The following is a 15,921-nucleotide window of genomic DNA, read 5'->3' as shown; positions in this document are numbered from 1 at the left end:
GAGTTCGAATCGGAGTCGGAGTCAGAGTCGGAGTCTAGAGAAGTCATTAGAGAGTCTACTCTTGTCGTCATCCCCACTCCCTTTGTTTCTCCTAGCTTAGCCTCGAGTAGTCACAGTAGTTCGGGAAATGCCCCAACCACTGTCCCTTTGCCGCCACTGACCATGGATCAGTTGGCTTCTTTGTTTCAACTTTACTCAAATCTTAATATGAATAAATCAGGTTCTGCTTACTCTTTGCGTTATCTTGAGTGCAATTCTGTTTACGATGATACTAAGGATGACCAAGACCCAGACTCGATCGAAATACCTCCCTACATAGCCAAAGAAATACTACAGGAAGGGGAAGGGGGACCAGTAATAGAAGACACCGGACCCATCAATGTAGGAACCGAACTAGAACCCCAAGAACTTAGGATAGGGACTACCTTGAGCTCTACCGAAAGGGCCGATTTCATAGACCTAGTAAATGAATTCAAAGACGTTTTCGCTTGGTCCTACAAAGACATGCCAGGGATCGACAGGGATATCGCTGAACATAGGATTCCGATTAAGCCAGGTTTCAAACCAGAAAAAGCGAAGCTTACGAATGAGGACAGAATGGGCCCTCAAGATTAAGGAAGAAGTTGACAAACAATTCAAAGCCGGGTTCATCAAAGTTTCCGAGTATTCTGACTGGGTAGCTAACATAGTACCCGTACCCAAAAAGGATGGGAGAATCCGTGTTTGTGTTGACTTTAGGGACTTGAACAAAGCAAGTCCAAAAGATGACTTCCCTCTACCTCATATCGACATATTAGTGGACAATACTGCCGACCACGCATTACTATCCTTCATGGATGGGTATGCGGGTTATAATCAAATCAAAATGGCCATGGAAGATATGCATAAGACCGCCTTTGTCACCCAATGGGGAACCTATTGCTATACGTTAATGCCGTTTGGATTGATCAACGCCGGAGCTACATATCAACGCACCACAACTACATTCTTACATGACATGATGCACAAAGAAGTTGAGGTATACGTAGATGACATGATTGTCAAGTCCAAGGAAAGAGAGGGGCATATTGCGAACCTTCACAAGTTCTTCGCAAGGCTGCGAAAGTACAACATGAGGCTCAATCCTCAGAAATGCACATTCGGGGTAACATCCGGCAAACTCCTGGGATACGTCGTTAGTCAAAGAGGTATAGAAATAGATCCTTCCAAAATCAAAGCTCTGATCGAAATGCCACAACCTCAAACAGAAAAAGAAGTCAGGGGATTCCTGGGAAAAGTGCAGTATATAAGTCGATTCATATCGAAACTCAAGATGATTTATGAGCCTATCTTCAAGAAGCTCAAGAAAACAGACCACACCATGTGGGATGATGATTTTCAAAAGGCATTCGACCGAATCAAGGAGATATTGGCTAAACCACCAGTGCTCATGCCACCACAACGAGATCAACCTCTTGGTTTATATCTCACAAGAATCAAAACAGACCATGGGTGCCATGTTGGCTCAAACTGTAGGAAGTGAAGAAAGAGCTATCTACTACCTTAGTAAGAAGTTCTTGGAGTACGAGTGCAAATACTCACAACTTGAAAAGACATGCCTCGCTCTTGTGTGGGTAACGAAGAAGCTACGCCATTACATTTTTAGCTACTCCGTCAAAATATACTCCAAAATGGATCCAGTCAAATACTTCTTCGAGAAACCCGTCCTCAACGGACGCCTAGCAAGAAGGACCCTGATCCTCTCAGAATTCGACCTCAAATACGTGCCACTGAAAGTTATTAAAGGGCGCGCCGTCGCCGAGTTTTTCGCAGAAAATCCCATCAATGACGCACAAACAAAGATACTGGGTCATTTCCAGACGAGGATATACTCCAAACTGATGTAGACTCCTGGGACCTTTACTTTGATGGAGCATCAAACTTAAGAGGATTTGGAATAAGAGTGTTGCTCATTTCTCCTGAAGGCGAGCATACACCAATTGCTGTCAAACTCGACTTCGAGGTGACAAACAATGCTGCAGAATACGAAGCTTGTCTCATTGGACTACAAGCGGCAGTGAGCTTAGGCATTAAAAACCTCTGAGTACATGGGAATTCATCACTGATCATCAACCAAGTTACAGGATCTTGGAAAATTCGAAGCGAAAGCCTCGCACCTTATCAGGCTAGAATAGACCAAGTCGCTCAATTCTTTGATCACTTAACCTACCTACACCTACCTCGGGAAGAAAATCAATTTGCAGACGCTCTTGCGAAACTTGCATCTTTGATTAATATGCCAGATCACATGGTGGAAATGCCTTTGTGCATCGATTGACGGTCAGAACCGGCTTATGTCAACCAAATCACCAATGAAGAGGAAGTCGTGTAGGAACCCTGGTTCCAAGCAATCCTGAATTTTAAGCTTAATGGTACCTATCCACCGGATATGGACAAAAGGGGACAACGTGCTATACGCCTACTCGCTTCCCAATACGTTCTCATGCAAGGAGAGTTATACTAAAGAACACCTCTTGGTGTAGTCCTACGTTGCCTTGATCATTCACAGGCACGAAAGGTGATGGAAGAAGTCCACGATGGAGAATGCGGTCCTCACATGAGTGGGCCCATGATGGCGAAGAAAATCACACGTTTGGGGTATTATTGGACCACAATGGAGTCCGATTGCATCAAATATGTAAGACATTGCCACAATTGCCAAATCTTCGGGAATGTACAACATGTCCCTCCTTCATTGCTCTATACAATGACATCCCCTTGGCCATTTTCTGCATGGGGAATTGATATAATCGGGAAGATAACCCCAGCCGGAACAGGAGGTCACTGTTTTATCCTAGTGGCGATCGACTATTTCACCAAATGGGTAGAAGCAGCTTCCTACACTAGTCTTACAGCTAAAAATGTGGCAAAGTTCATACAAAACAACATCATCTGTCGATATGGTTGCCCACATGAGACCATTAGCGATAACGGATCATATTTCCAAGCTGAGACCGAGCAATTGCTAGCCAAATAAAAGATTAAGCATCACCACTCTTCGCCCTATAGACCACAGACTAACGGCGCGGTAGAGGCGGCAAACAAGAATGTTGTCACGATTCTCAAGAAAATGATTGACAACTATAGAGATTGGCCAAGCAAGATACCCTTTGCTTTGTGGGGATATCGTACATCTGTTAGGACGCCCACTGGGCTACCCCTTTCTATTTGACCTACGACATGGAAGCTGTACAACCAGTCGAGCTAGAAATACCATCCTTGTGTATTTTACTCGAAAGCCAAATCCCGGAAGCCGATTGGAAGAGGGATAGATATGAAGAACTCATCCTCCTGGATGAACGTAGGCTACGCGCCTTGCATAATGTCCAAACATATCAGGCCCGTATCAAACCAGCTTTCAATAAAAGGGTTAGACCAAGAAACATCAAAGAAGGAGACTTAGTACTTAAATCGGTTAGAGCTCTTTTACCTGTTGACCCACAGGGAAAATTCAAACCTAATTGGGCCGGACCATTTCTAGTCAAATCCATACTTTCAGGGGGTGCAGTTAGAATAACAGACCTAGACGGGAATGAATTTTCCAACCCAACAAACCTTGACCAAGTAAAACGGTACTATGCCTAGAATAGGAACAAAAACGCGCCTCACGTAACCCCACGTGTCGCTCTTGTGGCACTAAATAAACGGCCCCTGGCCAAGCTGAAATAAGCTAATGTCACTGTGCTCTTGCATTTTGACAAATTTGTCATCCCCGTATCATCAAATAAACTAAATTTGCACCTTCAGAGTAAGCAAAAGCTCATGCTTATTTTCTAAGTTCATTACAAGCTCTTGCTTAGAACAATTATTCTTTTACATTTACTCGAACTACGCGTAAGGGTTTGATTTCATTTTTTAAAGTGAATACGTAGGCAATCCTTCACAGGATTCAACCCATTATATCTAAAATGTAAATAGAAGGACATTTGCATTGCATTTGGAATTCGACAAGAATAATAAATAGAAAATCACAACGGTTTCATAACCATTTAACCTTTTTTATTTCATCCATTTTCTAATAATAATAGTACGCTACATAATAAAAATAGAATAGGCTAGGATTCTAAAAACCCCACCTTTTTTATTACAACAATAAATAATAATAATAATAATCAAATAATAAATAAAGACTCGGGCTATTCCTCCATCTTCCCCTTGCCCTTGTCATTCTTGTCATATTTCTTGTCACGACCTCGAGCCGGACGCTCTTGCGCCACTTCAGACCTAATCACCAACGGTCCTTCTCGAGGCCTAGACTTTCCATTCTTGCCAATCACCATTTCCGCGACAGGAGTAGTCTTTGGTTTCTTCGAAGGATGAACAACTTGAAACCCGGCTTCTTCTTCTCCCTCTGTCAGATGCTTCTCTTTCTCTTTCTCTACCTCGCGTACCTTGTAGTCAACGGGCTCGCGCTTCCTCAATCTCTCGCGCTCTTCCGGAGTAGTAGCCTTTCTCCATCGCAGATAAGAATCCGACACCCACAAGGCATTGGCAGAGAAATTCAAGAACCACATGTTTCTTTGGGCCCATTTAATGGCCCACTCTCTTCGGCTCTCCGTAGTAAGCACCATAGCAGTCTGCGGGACGGTATCAAGCTTCGGGATCGTCTGTTTTAGCCCAACTTGTCTCATCAGCCTTTCCGGGAAGATGCACACCATAAACTCCAATCCAGGAATGCGCACGGACCTAGTGGGATCCAAAGAAGACACTCCAGTGACATATTTGAGGTGCCACCACGGTACGACCCACCTAATCAACGGGCCATCATCACTCCTCAGTTTGTTCTTCCAGTAATCACAGACCCGAGTGAAGTCCATCATATACAACCTCGTCCTCATCGCAATCGAACGAGCATGATAGGAAAGCACATGAACTGGGGGCTCGATCAATCGGAGCTGTTCCATAAGCCAAACCTACCAAAAGCGGGTATTAGACAACAAAAAAAAAAAACACAAAAAAAAAACGAAAAAAAAAACATGTCTTTTACCTGCAGAATGACGGGACTTCCCAAATACGGTAGATCACGGTTGGATTTCCTATTATCCAAGCCCAAAAGAATCTCTCCTAAGCATAAGCAAGCTGGGCTCCTGCGCAGCTCCATTTGCTCAACAAGGCCCAAAAGACGGGGGTCACCTCTCAAGTCTTCATCAACATGCCCTTGGAAGACATACACATGCAACAAGCAAAAGCCAAATGCCCTCCGCCTAGCAACATGAGAAACGGTGGGGTCGGCCCTGTTGATGAATCGATCTATGAAGTCCAGCATTCTCACGCCCTTCGAGGTCACTAGACGGTCCACCTCAAGTCTAGTGAATCCAAGCAAGTCTCTAAATTTGCTCTTGTACCCTTGCGAAGTATAAGGAATGGCAGGCAAGTGTTCGGGATCCCACCCACCAATAGCGGCAATTTCTTCAGGAAATGGGCAAATATCACCTCCAGGGAACGCAAAAACATGGTAATTCGGGTCCCAATAGTCAAGACAAGCATCCAAGAACGGTTTAACAACCTTGATGAGTTTTAAACTCAACAATGCCCCAAAATTATAAGCACCCATATCATGTTTCTCCATGTTCGAAAATTCGTTGGTCCATTCCTTCAAACGAATCTCCAAAGTATTCATGATGAAAAAATTTATTTTGAGAATTTTATGTAATTAGACGAAGAAGAGACGGAAGATTTGTGTGAATAAAAGCTCCATCGACGTTTCTATTAATACTAATTTCTGTTTCCAAAAATCCGTCGAGCGAGAACACCTTGGGAACAGGCGCAGCACCTGCTGCGCCTCTTCAAAGGGACGCAGCTCATGTTGCGCCTCTTCCTCAGCTTCACTTCTGTGATTTTCCGCGTTGGATCTTTCCTAATTCCATGACGAATAATTTCCTATTCCTACGGGTTATTATTTTGGTAAATACGAGAAGATTATCATGTTTCAGGTTTCCTAATTTCGAGGGCCCGCACTTCGAGGCGACATCGACATTTTGTCATTTTATCACACTTGTACATTTTCATTTTAGGAAATAATTTTCATTTTAATTCATCATTTTAGGGAATAATTTTCGTTTTACATTTCTCATTTAATTCATTTATTTTAGAAAATAATTCGCAATTCACCGAATTTCAACATTTATGTATTAATTTTAATTTCTTAATTTCATTTCTGAATTTCTAACTTATAGATTTCTGTTTTTTCTTTTTTTTAGGGGGTAACCCTCCCTACCGTCCGGTCATTTCCGGCAAAATTTTTGCATTTTTTCATTCTTTTGAGTCACTCGTTTTGCGCTAATTAAGGCCATATGTATATATAAATGTATGCTTTGCGTGTTTTCTATGTAAATTTCGGCAGCATGACGGCGTAAACCGTCATCTACCAAACCTGTTCAAAACTAACTCGGATACAAGCAACACAACCCAAAGAAAAAAGGCACTCGGGCCGTCGTATATACACCAAACAAAGGAAATGTACAACAAACTGGGGGCTCGAGCCCCAAACAAAGTCCAAAAATGTTCAAAATGATGGTCCAAATGTACAACTGTGCAAAATACAGCCAACAAACAAAAAAAAGCTACACAAAACTACTGCTTGTCACCCTCCAACTCTGCAACCCTTGCCGCAAGAACGGCAATCTCGGCGTCCCGAACCTCGAGCTCCCTCAGCAAGCGAGTTGTCTCCTCTCGAGACTGGGTCAACTCTCGCTCCAGCTCGCGGTCACCCTGTAAACAACAAAATTGGCTCATGTCAATCGTTTCAAGCAAAATCGGAAAATCAAAAATCAAAAATGGAATAGGCATAAGGTTCATACCTGACGACCTCGACCGCCGACAAGTGCCTCGACGGCAGTAGCTCGCAGCCGGTTGGCCACCCTCCACAACGCTACAAACCGAGACGGCGCAACCTGCATTTTCAAAAAGAAGTTTTCAACAATTGAACAAACTCAATCAAATGTGTTCTTACACAGAAGTCATACAAGTTAGAGGGTTTACCCTCCGAATCAGATGCTGCCAGTCGTCCAGGCCAGCATCCGTCACAGCTACATCAAAGTCACGCAGCTCGGAGATCGTCGTCCTCCCGGTCGCGTCAGTGTACTCGAGGGTCTCGGGGTACTCTAGGGGCTCGATGCCTGCCGCCTCGACCTCCTGCAAAGACAAATGGTTCTCATTAATCGATGATCTTTCATCATAATTCTCAAAATCAAGTCAAGAGGAAGAGTAAAAGATGCTCACCACTACCGGCCAGTACGCCAACCTCCCGTAAAGGAACGCCGAGTAGTCCTCGCCAGGAAGAAGGAGGGCGTCACCACTGGCACCTGCCAAGTCCGCCTCCTCTCGGCCTCGAAGGCTCCCTAAACATCGTCCTGGGAGGATCGACGGGAACCGTCAACACGTCCCGAGAGCACTGACGAGCAAAGCGCTCGCCCAAGTACTACACAGGACCCATCGACGTCCTCAACAGCAGTCGGCTCGAGCTCCTTGGTCGAAGGACCTCAGCCACGAAAGGAGGCGCTCCAGCGTACTCCACCCAAGGTCTGGGCACCCACTGTGACAAGATAAACAAGGATCATTCCTGTGATCAATTAAAAGACAATATAAGAAGCAAGTGAATATAAGTAGGATACTTACGCTATCCAGCTGAAGAGCGTTCACGTCCCGCCGGTAGACACCGTGAGAAGAACGCTTGCTCTTCGTCCTACACATCACCCAATCCCTCACCACGGGATAGGCCTTCTCCGGCGGCTCCGTCCTCTTGGGCGCGAGGCCCGGGAAGTAGGAGTACACCCACGCCTGCAAAGCAATATAGTTAAGAACGATCTTTCGTGATTTGATAAAGAAAGGAATTAACTTTGGTCTGAAGGAAGGTTCATACCTCCAGCAGTAGTCCAGGCCCGACAGCACCAGGAGAAGTCCCCTTCTCCATCAACTCCGGACGAACCATGGCCCTCATGAAGCGGATGAGGACCGCAAAATCAGCAGTGACCTAGTCCCAACGCCCTAGGGAACTCAGGTCAGAAAGGAAGGGAAGAAGCTTCGTCGACAGCCTCTTGCCCTTGTCTCCGAGGTAAATCGAAGACAGAAACCACCAGAGCCACAAACGAGCCCTCTCGCTCACCAGACAGGAGGAGGAGCCGTCTCCCTCCCGTCAATCGTCACCAGCGCCGGGATCTTTCCCGCAAAGTAGTCTCGAACGTAGGAGCTGGGTATCAAACCCGGCACCGTGACAGCCTTCGGCGACAAGTTCCAGCCGATCAATCTCCTCGCCTCGTCCCAGTCCACCCTCATGGCAGTCTCTGGCCACTCCACCTCCTCGGTCCCACACGGCAGACCAGAAATCATGCCGTAGTCCTCCAGAGTGACTCCCACCTCACCGAAAGGCATGTGAAACGTGGAAGTCGTATCCCAGAATCGGTCCAAGAAAGCGCGGACCAAGCTAAGGTTAGCCCGCAACTTCCTCTTCGCGATGTCCCTCCAGACCTGCACCAAAGGATCGAACGCTCCACGCTCGATCATGGCCCGCTCCTCCGCCGACAGCCGCTCGTAGTGCTCCATCGCTGTCGTGTAGCCCGAGAACGACCTGATGTTCCCGGCCTCCTATTTGTGATTTGAAACAAAAGCTATCTTTAGTTTTGAATGAAATTTGAAAGAAATTTGAACAAATGAATGAAAGAGGATGAGTAATGAGTAGTGAATTCCTATTTACCAAACTCTTCACCGTCCTGTAGGACAGGTGACCCTCTGCAGACCTACAAAGAGTGCCTGCTCTCCCAAGTCTCGGCCACGCAGAGCTCCTCTCGGTGACGACCTCCTCGCCCAACGTTGGCCCGTATCGGGCCTCCTCCTCCTCGACAGCCTCCTCCTCGTGGACCTCGTCCCCAGCAGCCATCACCGCAGCGGTGAAGGCCTGCTCCAAAGCCTCCTCGACAGTAGCAGCGTCTATCTCCATGGGAGCTCTCCCAGAAGTAGAAGCTACATCACCTGCAACATTAAAGCAAATTTAGGTCGCGTCACGTGACGACAAGCCTCGGTTAAGGGATTTTCGAGCCTTCGGAAGCCCTCAAGTCGCTCTTTTCTTGCCATCCTTGGCCATACTCCCACCAACCCGATCACTCATGTGGTAACCTGGGTCAAGTCAAGCCTAATTTGAAGCCTAGTTCCGGGTCCGAGTCGAAATTTCGGCAGCGTTTCGTTATAACAGCGATTATGCCCTAGAAAAGTGTCCTGAAAAAGTTGTCACAAACCAAAATTCCGAGATGGTAGAAAGTTTACCCATCATTCAAGGATCCCAAATATCAAGTTTCATCGCAAATGGGCAATCTTAAGGCTATTTTCGAAGCGATTTACGGTCTAGCTGTGAAACCGTCTCAAATTTCACTCAAAGGCTCAAAACTCAACGAAAATTCGAGACAAATACATGGTTATGTTGCTAATATTACCTATTATCCATTTATAATGTCAATTTGACAAGGCAAATGCATTTGGGGGAAAAGCCCCAAATTTTCGATCAATTAGGTCATAAACCCTAATTTTTTTCGGCTCAAAATTGAGCAAATATAGACGATTAATGCAAGAATAAGACACATACCTCGATTAGTCATAATTAATGCAAGCTTTTGGATCAAACCTTGGCAGAAATGGTGAAGATTTGAGAGAGAAATTGTGTAATTTGTGTTTCGAAATAATGAACATAAGCCTCTGATTATCGCGTTTTTACGCAGAAATAACACTTTGGGGAATAGACGCAGCAGGCGCTGCGCCTCTTCCAAGAGATGCAGCTTTTGCTGTGCCTCTTCCTTGTGTTCCCTCCATACGGATTTTCAAAAATTCGTTATAAATTCGTTATTTGTGGGCCCATCTTTGGTGCGCCTCTTCCCCGATGCTATTTTATTCTTTTGGTCCGTTTGGCGATTTTCTTTCATTCCGGCCCGCATTTCCAAGCTAGCAGCAGACTGTCGCATGTTATTTATTTCTTCTAAGACCTTTTGCTTATCACAACGAGCATTTATTCCTTCACAGGATTCGACACGCCTTCATTGTGTCTCCAGCGAGAGTAAGCGGATACACTTTCCCTCTCATGACATGAAGAATAATTCCCAATCACGTCTCCAGCGAGAGTAAGCGGACGTACTGTCCCTCTCAAGACATGAAGATTAACATCTACCCAAGCAGATTTCTCCTCGGCCGTTCCCGCCTGTGTCCTGCTCTTTACCCTTCTTCTCGAAGACTACCCAAGCATTCTTCTTTCAGCAGTTCCCGTCTGTGTCCTGCTACTCACTTTATTTTAACCTTTACACCTGATCTTCGCTCCTTAGCTCCCATGTACCTCCGGAATCATCTCGAGAAGAAGTCTCAGGTATGGTCTCTTCTTATGGCTGGCGAGCCTCCTTACGTAGTCTAATGGACTTTAAACGACCCTCCCCGATAGTCGACGGACTCTAAAATGTTCCCGACGACAGGTCCTTGGCTCAGACCCCTTGAGCCGCCTCGCGTCGCCATAGTCGTCAGGTTGTAATCTTCGATTGACCTGATGGCTATACTTTGACTTTCGCCTTGTCCAAGCCTCAGTCAAAGTGGAGGCTCTGTAGATACCTCATTTCTGCACCTCCCGCAAACCACCCGGTGATGATTAGGCCGCATGTTCTCTACACGGAACGATTTGTGACTGTTCGTAAGTTTATCGTCAAGTGATTGCTCAAATATTAATATCTACCTCTTAGTTGTCATCTACGTGCCGATACGGTCGTTTTGACAGTAATTAGAGTACATTTGGAGTCCGGGCCTAAAACCGTCTTCATTTTCTGATAACCGTTAAATCCCAAGTCAGAATGTTCTGGAATGTTCCGGATATTTCTATTCCATATTTCACAATCTTTATCTTTTGGTAAATAATTTCCCGAAATATTCGCATAAGATATTAAGGAAAACCAAATTATTTCCGTCCTACCATAACTTAAATACGGAAATCTTTCTTCCGCAGGAGGAAACCCCTTGGGAACAGACGCAACAGTCTTTGCGCTCTTCCAAGAGACGCAGTGGCTGCTGCGCCTCTTTCCAGGCCCTTTTCTGCGTATTTCTCGTATCTTTTTCATATCTTTCCGAGATTCACTTCCAAAGAGTCTCTGAAACCCTAATTCCTTCACGTGATTAGTATAAATAAGAGCCTTCGCTCCTCATATTTCTCACGCGAGTGTCCGCCCTTCTCTTCTCCCTTTGCATTCTAGACCTTTGTTCTTACTTTTTGGCGTCTACGTGCTTGAACATTCGACCATGTAAGCTCAGATCCTTCTGAGTACCAGCCTCGTTTGCATGACCGACCAATTTGACCAACTCCACAATCAATCAACTTAATTAATCTAATCGTTTTCCTCTTACGAGGGCACTTTCTTTGCATTCGCGTCGAGCATCACTAATCGATATCTTAGTCCTTCTCGTTTCGTCAACATGTAAGTCTGAGGGTGTATAATCTATCTTTTGTTTATTGTATTTTAATCATTGTATCACAATTGTAAGGTTTATGTCGAAAATACCTCATTAAAACCGATTTCTAAACCGTGCTTTAAAACCTCTTTTTACGGATTTCCAGAAGACTGACCATCGACAAAGGACGCAGCAACTGCTGCGCCTCTTCGAAGGAGCGCAGTTCCTGCTGCGCCTCTTCGTAAGGCTGCCGCAGTTCCTGCTTCATTTCTTCTTCCTTCGTCCTCTGTAATTCGTTCGTTCAAATTGTTTATTTTCGTTTGTTCTTCAATCCTCTGATATGATAGCATAATAATTCACATGTTATTTATTATTCATCTTTAACATGTTTTAATTCGTCATAAATCCGACTTAAATCCCAAATAATTCAATATTTGCGGGTTTTCGTCATTAAATTCAAACCGGGTTGTAGAAATTCGATTTGTTCATATTGAGTTTCTGGGATTCGTCTTTGATATAGTTTTCATCTGTCTTTTGTCGTATTTATCGCATATTCGTCATTAATCCATTGTATTTAACCTAATTAATTGATTTAGTTTGTTAATAATTCTCATTAATCTTATATTAATTCGTCTTTATTCCGTCTCATTCATGTTTTATCGTTTTTATGACATTAATCACATGTAAATAACCTATTAATCACTTTCATCCGAGTAAATAATTTAATCAATCATTAAATTCATCAATGAATATTAACAACACGCAATTCCGGCTTCACAGCCAGAATTGGTCAGAAAGACGCAAAGAATCGGGCCGCGCTTATTCCAAAGGACGCACTCTTGCTGCTGCTTTGTTCCGGGTTGAATTCTGTCCCTGAACTCCGTTTTTGTCTTGACCTAGTTTAATTAGCTTACGTATTAATTGACTATCATCTGTATTATCGCCTTCTGTTTTATTCGTTAATTTATTCTTTTATTCGTTTTCTCAAATTATCCGTTTTAAAGGTATTTTCGACATAAATCACCTATCCCGATGTAATTATTGTAATTTTCATTATTGTAATTCATAATTATTGTATTTCTTTTATTGCTTGTATGTTTTCACATGTAATTGAGCATTAAATCCTACTTCGACCCAATTGTATGCTAATTAATTGTTCACCGACTTAGTCTAATCTTCACATGTTAGGATTAAAACTTGGATGTTGCATTGCATGCATATAGCCGACAATATATCAAGTACGAATAACTTCCCTAATCATTAGTAGAGGCCGCTATCGAGGCGGGCGGGATTAGGTGTTCGATCAAAAGAGCTTCCTAATACGTACCCTCACCCCTTACTCCAGATCTCTGTGAACATCCGTGTTCATTGGCATCCACGAGAGTCATTCTAGACATAGAATGCTAAGGGTAACGATTGCTTAGTGTTCATGTCTCTACTTTCTGTCTTGACATACCACGAGGTATTCGAACGGTTCCAATTTCCCATAAAAATTGGTGGCGACTCCAACAAAAATGCAAACGCTTGTTTCTTTTTCCTCCCAAGCGCCCCCGTGGGCCCCCGCTGTCCACAACATATATATATATATATATATATATATATATATATATAGATAGAGAGAGAGAGAGAGAGAGAGAGAGAGAGAGAGAGAGAGAGAGAGAGAGAGAGATGATCCTGTGAGTTTGCCACTTTTCGTGAGTTACCCCCGTATTTATATACCATTGGATCTAACAAGATTAAGGGTTGAGCTTAACCCACAAAAATACACAAACTTAATTTTTCTTTCTCTCTTCCACTACATTCTTGTTAAACGTTTCTTTGCTTACTATTTTTCCCCCTCCCTTCGTCATTTTCCCCTCTTTTTTCCTATTTTCTTTTAATTCATGGCATAATCCAATTAAATTTTCACAAAACTTGAGTAATTCAAGTCGAAAACAAAAAACTAATTCATTATCTTCATTCAATTTGATTGATACACGCATCAATTAATAATTTTTGCCCAAAATTTGCAGAAACCCTAGCGCAAATCGACAAAACGAAGGTAAGTGTAGATTACGTAAGTGAATATATGTTATTTTGCGAGTTATTTCAATTTCTATTCCATTAATATGCTTGTCTATCATACCGTTCGCATTTGATTGGTGATTGATTATCATAATCCTCAAAAATTGTTGGTAATCTAACTTAGCACAACAACTGTATGTTAAAATGTCTAGTTGAATATAGAAACTCAGTTATTGTAATGAAGAAACATGGTTATTTAATAGTTATTCAAATGTAGAAACCCAGTTATTGTAGTGTAGAAACCTAGTTATTGTAATGTATAAAGTCAGTTATGGTAATGCAAAAACTCTGGTATTTATAGTTATTTAATGTAGAAACTCGATTATTGTAATGAATAAAGTCAGTTATTCTTTATGTGATTCATTTATTCACTCGTTAGTTGTTTAAAGTCAATTATAGTTATTTTACAGTCTAGTTATTGTAATATATTGACCGAGTCATTCTATACGATGTTCTGTTAAATTATAGTCTGCCTTTTGGTGATTTGTAGGTTGAATCAAAATAGACGCGGATATTGACGTTTAATGGAAAAATTGATGTATATACTTTGGTCATTTGTTGATAGTTTTCATCTTGTTTAATTGAATAGCTCGGTTATTGTAGTGTAAGAACTTAATTATTGTAATGTAGAAAATCTCAGTTATTGTAATGTAGAAACTTTGGTATTTGTAGTTATTCCAATGTAAACTCAGTAATTGTAATCTAGAAACTCCGTTATTGTAATGTAAAACTCTGATATTTGTAGTTATTGTACGTAGAAACTAAAGTATTGTTATGAGTAAATCGTGTTATTGTATTGATATAAAAGTCAAATATATTCAAATATCGATCTTGTGTTTGTTTTCATTTTCTTTTATTGAATAACTAGTTATTTTCACTCAATTAATCATTGAGATTGGTTAATGCAATTGCAAAATCTGAAATCTGAAATAATCATATATAACAAGGCTAAAAAAATCACTTACTTTCATTATATAATTATTTTGTTTCCAACACATTACACTTAAATATCTCCAACAAATTATAACTAAGCATCATCATCAATAAGCATTTCAAATAATACACCTAACAATAGTAACACCACAAATATTACATATATTTATCTCCATTAGAACGTCTAAAAATATTTCTTCCTACGAGAACCGTGTCTTGCCGTTGTTTACACATTTCTTCCACCAGTATTTCTTCCTGACGAGAAACATGTCTTGCCTATTGATGTGGGCTGAACCAACAAACAACAAAAGTTTGCTAAAAGAAAATAAAACAAAATGGGAGTAAGTTATAAATAACTATACAACTATAAGCAGATTATATAAGACAACAACAATAATTACATATTTAAATAAGTAAGTTAAAACAATACAATAATTGAGATGTAATATTACTATAACCAACTTAAACAGATTATATAAGAAGACGTCATCTTGCACCAACTCAAATTTGAAATAACTATTTTAAAACAATACAATAACTAAGTTTGAATAATACAATAATTTGGTTAAAGTAATACAATAACTGTTGTTAACACATTAAAACAACAACAAAAAAGTAACTGCCAAATACAATAACTGAGTTTGTATAATACAATAACTCGGTCAAAGTATTACAATAACCGTTGTTAACATATTAACACGGTAAACGAAAGTAACAAATCAACGAAAATGAAACGGATAATAAACAAGAACGATAATGAAAACGCACAAATCATATCTAGAAAAACAAAATTAGTGCTTACCTATGGTGAATTGAAGAAAAATGCGGAGATGAAATGAAAGCAACAACGAAATAAATATGACGAAATCTCCTTAATTGATGACAAATTTGAATAAGGATGATGATGATTGAGGATGAAAATTGAGTTTGTAGCCTGCAACTTGAACGAATTTGATGAAGAATGAATTTGACAAATTGGAAAGATGTCATCGTTCTTTTTTTTGTTGACTTTTTAAGTGGAGAAGGAGGAGACGGAGAATGATTTTTCTAATAATGAGGGAGATTGAGAGAAGAGTGATTATTTATAGCTTAAGCAAGATTAATCTCAGCCCTCTACCTTAGATGAGATCAATGGTCTGGATTTAGAGGAGTAACTCACAAAAAATGACCAACTCAAAGAAATGTGATATCGTAGCTGTCATGGATTTCTATTGACCGAAGATTCAAGTCTATTAACCACAATGGGTAGTACTACTTCAACGACCAAGAAGTTATGTTAAATCATGGACCATTTCAAGATTTATCAGGGGGAGTAGCACGCGTTGTACTCCTTTTTCTTAGCCATGGTTTTGTCCTACTGGGTTTTCCATAGAAAGGTTCTATTGAGGCATGTTGTTATGCGTATTTGAAGATTAGTGTACTCTTTTCCATCACCAGTATTTTTCCCACGGAGTTTTTCTAAGAAGGTTTTTAACGAGG

Source organism: Silene latifolia, chromosome 3 (genome assembly GCF_048544455.1).
Source record: "Silene latifolia isolate original U9 population chromosome 3, ASM4854445v1, whole genome shotgun sequence".
Classification (NCBI taxonomy): domain Eukaryota; kingdom Viridiplantae; phylum Streptophyta; class Magnoliopsida; order Caryophyllales; family Caryophyllaceae; genus Silene; species Silene latifolia.
Note: the sequence above shows the minus strand (reverse complement) of the source record.